Raw genomic sequence first — 6,150 nt, 5'->3', positions numbered from 1 at the left:
TTTATAGGTACTATTATTTAAAAGTTTAAATAATAATTCGTAAGAATAAAAATAATTAAAATATAACGAATATTATTTAAGTTTTAAAAGAAACTTAATAAGACGTATTAAAGTTTATATTAATAATACGAGAAAATATTTAAACATATAATAAAAGTCTACTTTTATTAATATAATATATAATAGTCGTAGGAATAAAGGTAACGAAGGTATATAAATTTAAAAGGATTTATAATAATCTCGTTAAAACTATTTCTTTTATTAATAAATTAAAATTAATATTTAAATTAATTATTAAAATAAAGAGCGTTTATATAAAATATATAAAGAATATTTATTATTATATATTTAATCCTTCTTTTATTAATCTTTTTATTACTTAGTTTTAATCGATTATATTTAATATTATTTAATTAAGTAATATTAAGCTACTCGGTATTACTTTACTAAGTTACGTCGGTCTTTATTTATTATATAACTCGTTTTTAATTATCTTTATAATTTCGTCCACTTTTATTTACTTAAAGCTAGATAGCTATATGGTATTATTTTCGTAATACTAATTATCGTGAGATTACAGCGGTATAGTATTTATTATTATAAGTAGGTTCGTTAATATTAATCGGTGGGGTAAGTCTTAGTACTATTTTTCGTAAGCGCCTCGAGATATAGTATCGCCGTACTACGTGTTAGTCTAGCCGCATGGTTAGGTCAGGTCGTAATAATTAGGCCTTTAGCTTTGTATAATAATAACTAGACCTCTGGACGCGTTTTAATCGAAAAATCGATTATTAAAGAATCCTTTATAAAGATCCCAACACGTATCGCGTATAGTTTACCCTCGTATAAAATATAATTAATAAATATAAGATTTAAGAGGAGAATATTTATAACTTTAACGAGACCGGCTTTTTTATAAGCTAAATCTCGTTTAAAATAATCGTTATAACCTTTAATTAATACGAAAAGCTTAGGGTAATTTAATAAAGGAATCGAGAATAGGTTATAATTATTTAAGGCGTCGAATTATACGGTTACGCTATCCCTTCGTATATTATATTTATTAAGAAAACGTACCTCTTTTTCTAGTATAAAAACAGCTTATTATTAAAGGATTAAGTAATCGTAATTACTAAAAACGGCTAGACTATAAACGAGAAAAGCGAGGATTAAATTCGATATTTTAATAAATATATAAAGTCTTATACGAAAAGTATTTATCGCTTATTAATCTTTAACGGCTATAATGTTATAACCCGACCTAACCATGCGGCTAAAAGACCTCACTTACCGGTACGGAACTATTATACCCCGAACGGGCTACGATACTATAGCTACGGACCGCACCGCCAGTTATATAAACACGAAACCAGACTTTTCTTAATAACGAGTAGCGCTATTATTACGCCCGATAATAGGATAAATACGCTTATAAAGTAACAGCGACCGATAATAAGTTATGTAATACGGTAAACGTTTAAACGAGATTATTAAGCGGTATAAAGCGTAATTAAAAGCGATTATTAAGTAATATAGAGCGTAATTAAGGGCGATTACTAAGTAATATTAAGCACGTTTAAAAAAAATTATTAAATAGTAATAAATTAATAAAGGAGGGATTAAATATATAATAATAAACGTTCCCCTATATATTTTATATAAATACTTTTTATTTTAATAATTAATTTAAATATTAATTTTAATTTATTAATAAAGTAAATAGTTTTAACGAAATTATTATAAATATTTCTAAATTTACGTATTTTAATTACCTTCGTTTTTACGAATTATTACTTATTATATTAATAAAAACGACTTTTATTACACGTTTAAATACTTTTTCGTATTATTAATATAAACCCCAGTACGTCTTATTAGGTTTCTTTTAAAATTTAAATAATATTCGTTATATTTTAATTATTTTTACTTTTACGAATTATTATTTAAACTTTTAAATAATAATATTATAAAAACTATATTTATATTTAACTTTAGTAATATCTCCCGATAAGGAAATATTTCTATCGCCACCTTTAGCACCTCCTAACGGGACCCTGTTATAGACGTCGATAGCGACGATAACGATAACGAGCCTATATAATAAGCGTTAGTTAAACGAATTAAGGAATTCGAGCAAGAGAGCGCTAATTATTAATATTATTACGTTAAGCTTAAAAAGGAGCGTAACGAGCTCCTAACTAAAGATACTTTAGAATAAATACTTTATAATATTAATAAGTTACGCGAAAAAGTGCGTTTCTTTTATATAGTTATTAATATTATTTAAACCCTTATTATATTAAAAAAGGGTATAAAGATTAATACGTTAACACTTTTTAATAAAATAAGCGGAAACCTCCGAGGCTTTTTTATTTAAATTAAAGCTTATTAGCGGTTTTATAAAAAGATATTTTAAAACGTTACTTAATAAATTATTTACGCCGCCTCGTTTTTTAAAAATAAAACACTCGCTTAATTCGAGCTTTACTTAAATAAGCTTATAAAAAACGACTAATAAGTTAAACTATGCCGCGCGGAGGTATAGCGTATTTTCGAAAGTTATGACGGCTTTAAATAAGCCTTTAAATTATTTTTTTAAAACCCCGATAAAAAGCGACAGGCGGAAAGGGAACTTGAGACCTTTAAGTAAAAAGGATTAGCCGCTTTTTATATAGCCTAATTCTAGCGTATTATAGTTTAATTAAATTATACCGAAATTATAAAAATTATAATATATTATTAAAAATTAAAAGATAATATTAAAAACGAACTTAGCCGGCTTAATACTCTCGATAACTTTCTTTTATATATAAAGTTTATTATTAAAATTAATATTTATATATATAAATAACGCCGCGAGAAATAAAGCAGACTTTAAAAATAAATTAATTAAACTTTAATTAATACCAGGTAATTATAATAATATAATTATATACCGTTTAAAAATATTACGGCGTATAGTTATTATAATAAACTTATAAACCTTAACGTTATTAAATATAATAAATAAGATAAAAAGTTACGCGGTATTTATTATAATTATTAAAAACTAAGATATTATATTCGAAAATATTAAGCATTAAAAAAAGATTTCTAACGAGTTTTAAAAAAATAATACGTTAACGTTATTAAAATAAAAAACACCCCTATAATAATTATTAAAAATAATAACGTTATTATTAAACACGGCAACCTATCCTAAATAGCCTGTTACGATAATAAGTACACTTCTTATTTAGCGGATAAAGAAAGTATTAAATAGTTTCTTAAAACCCCGGAAAGTAAAGAGGACCATAGCCGGAGCGTCGTAATAATACGAAGGGAGCAACCCTTTCCTTATAACAGAGATAGTAATTCGATAAATAATATTATAAGCTAATTAAAATAACTAATAAATTATAAACGTTTAATAAGCATACTAATAAACGAGCTAATAAATAAGATCGCTAAATTTAAAGACTTTAGGACCGACGGATAGTTAGCCATCCCTAATATTCCTTACCCCGGCTCGAAACACCTATATTAAATATTTATTACGGCCGGTTTTAATTAAAGAATTTACGGTAACTATATAGTAAGGAACGATTTATAAATTTCCCATACTTATAAAAAATACTTTACGCTCTTATAGATCTTATATATATATAACGCTTATATAAAACACCTTATAAAAAAACTCGAATATAAATAGTTTCCCTAAAAGATCGGTAAATAACCTATTACGTAACTATACCTAAATTATATTATCGGGAAAATCCGAATATCGATCTTAAACAGGTAATACGCGTACCTATTAATATAAAAAGACTTATAATAACCACGATAATATTACTTAAAAGAACGAGATTAAAAGGAGTACTTCGAAAATTAATACCTCGAATACGCTTAGGAAAAATCGCGAGCCTATAAACGTTTAAAAGAGAGCGCTTAACACTCCTAAAACGTATAAATATATACCTGATAAGAGGACCTTTTTAATATATTAAAGAACTTATAAAGCGTTTACGGACTACTGCGAACTTAATAAACCTTCGAATTATTAAAAAAACCCGAATTTTAAGTATTAAGAATAGTATTTTATATAAAAAGAAATATAAAAATATTTCCGCTAATATATTAAAAAATACCCTATAAAGAACGAAAGGAACAATAATAACGACATGAGGATTAATCGCGGGATATCGTTAATAACTTATAAACGCAGCGTTCGAGAAATAAAAGCCGCTTATTATAAAAAGATAACAATAAGCGGACTAAAATAGGTCCCTATACTAAATAACGAATAATTAAATTATTTATAAATATATTATATTAATACTAAACGTAAAAAGAATTTATATTAAAGCGTTACTCGATAGCGAAGCGTAAAAAAACTATATTTCATTACGAATCGTTAATTATTTTAAACTTAAATAATAAGAAAAAAACGCCTTATACCGATTTAAAACCGTCGATAAAAGATTTATAACCTATAACAATAAAGAAGTATAAAAAAAAGTCGCAAACCTTCCGATCGATATTAAAAGACGCTATAAACGAATCACGTATAATATTACGAACGTCGCAGGATACGATATAATTTTAAAAATACCCTAATTACGAATAAATAATTTTAAAATTAATTAAAAAATAGGCTAATTTTAATAAAATATACTAAAAAAAAGTTTAATTAATAAATAGCGGTTTAAAAAATAACTTTTTAATAAACCTAAAGTTTTTAAAGTATATATTATTATTAAAAAGCTTAAACCGAATATTATAACGATTATATTAAAAAAGTACCGGTAATTCGAAACATTTTTTCATAAAAAACTAAAAATAGGCTTACCGTTTTATACATAATAAAATTATAAAATACTTTTTAAAAATAAGAAAGAACCCTTATTCATACTTATATATAAACTTAACTAGGAATATAAATAAGCTTTAAAAGAGTATATTACGAAAAATCTCGAGAAAAGAGTTATCCGACTATCTATATTATTAGCAGGCTTCTTTATCCTTTTCGTTCTAAAAAAGAGTAAAAACGGGAAACCTAAATAATATATATAACCTAATCCGAATTAAAAAAAAAAGAATAAAAAATACGTTTCGAATTAAATATAAATATTTCAAATACCAAGCTATACTATTTAATTTAATTAATATACTAATTAATTTCTAATCTATAATTAACTATATCTTATAAAAATACCTCGATAAATTTATTATAATATACCTCGATAACATCCTTATTTATTCCGAGAATAACGAGTAATACCGAAAATATATAAAGCTAATACTCTAAAAGCTACAAAACACTAACCTATTAATTAATTTAAAAAAAAGCGAATTTTACTAATAATCCGTTACTTTTATAAAATATATAATATCCCTGGGCGAAATCTAAATAAAACCTTTGAAAATCTTAATAATTAAAGAATAGTTTATACCTATAAATATTATAAAAATTAAATCTTTTTTAAAATTAATTAATTATTACCGAATTTTTATCCCCGGATTTAATAAAATAATAATACTTTTAATAAACTTAATAAAAAAGGACGAACTATTTTAATAAACGGAGAAAAAAAATAAAGCTTTTTATAATATTAAAGAACGAATCCTTAACGAATTAATATTTCGCGTAACAGACCCGTTTAAACCCTTCGAAATTAAAACCGACGTATTAAACTATACGATGGGAGGATAACTAAATTAACGAAACGATAACGGAAAGTCGCACCCCGTCGTATTCTTTTCAAAAAAGCTTAACGAACTAGAGCTTAATTACTAAGTTTATAATAAATAATTAATAATTATTATTAAAACTTATAAAAAATAAAAATATTACCTTAATAAAATAATAAAGCTAATTAAAATTTATACCGATTATAAAAACCTTACGACATTTATTATTATTAAAAAATTAAATAAATAATAAATACAATAATTTAAATTCCTTTTAAAATTTAACCTTAATATTATCTATTAAAAGGGTAACGAGAACGGTCACGCTAACGCGTTAAGCCGATAACCGGACCATTAAAAAAAAGTTCTACTCAAAACACGAATAATTCTTACTTATAATTAAAACGGTAACCTCGCACCTTTAAAATAATTAAACATTACGAACCACGTTTAATATAATAATAACTAAGTTATTAAGTT

The sequence above is a fragment of the Apiospora phragmitis genome (assembly GCF_038363925.1).
Source record: "Apiospora phragmitis strain CBS 135458 chromosome Unknown utg000006l:1.0-5683423.0:1.0-5690449.0, whole genome shotgun sequence".
Lineage (NCBI taxonomy): Eukaryota > Fungi > Ascomycota > Sordariomycetes > Amphisphaeriales > Apiosporaceae > Apiospora > Apiospora phragmitis.
This window is presented reverse-complemented; position numbering follows the sequence as displayed.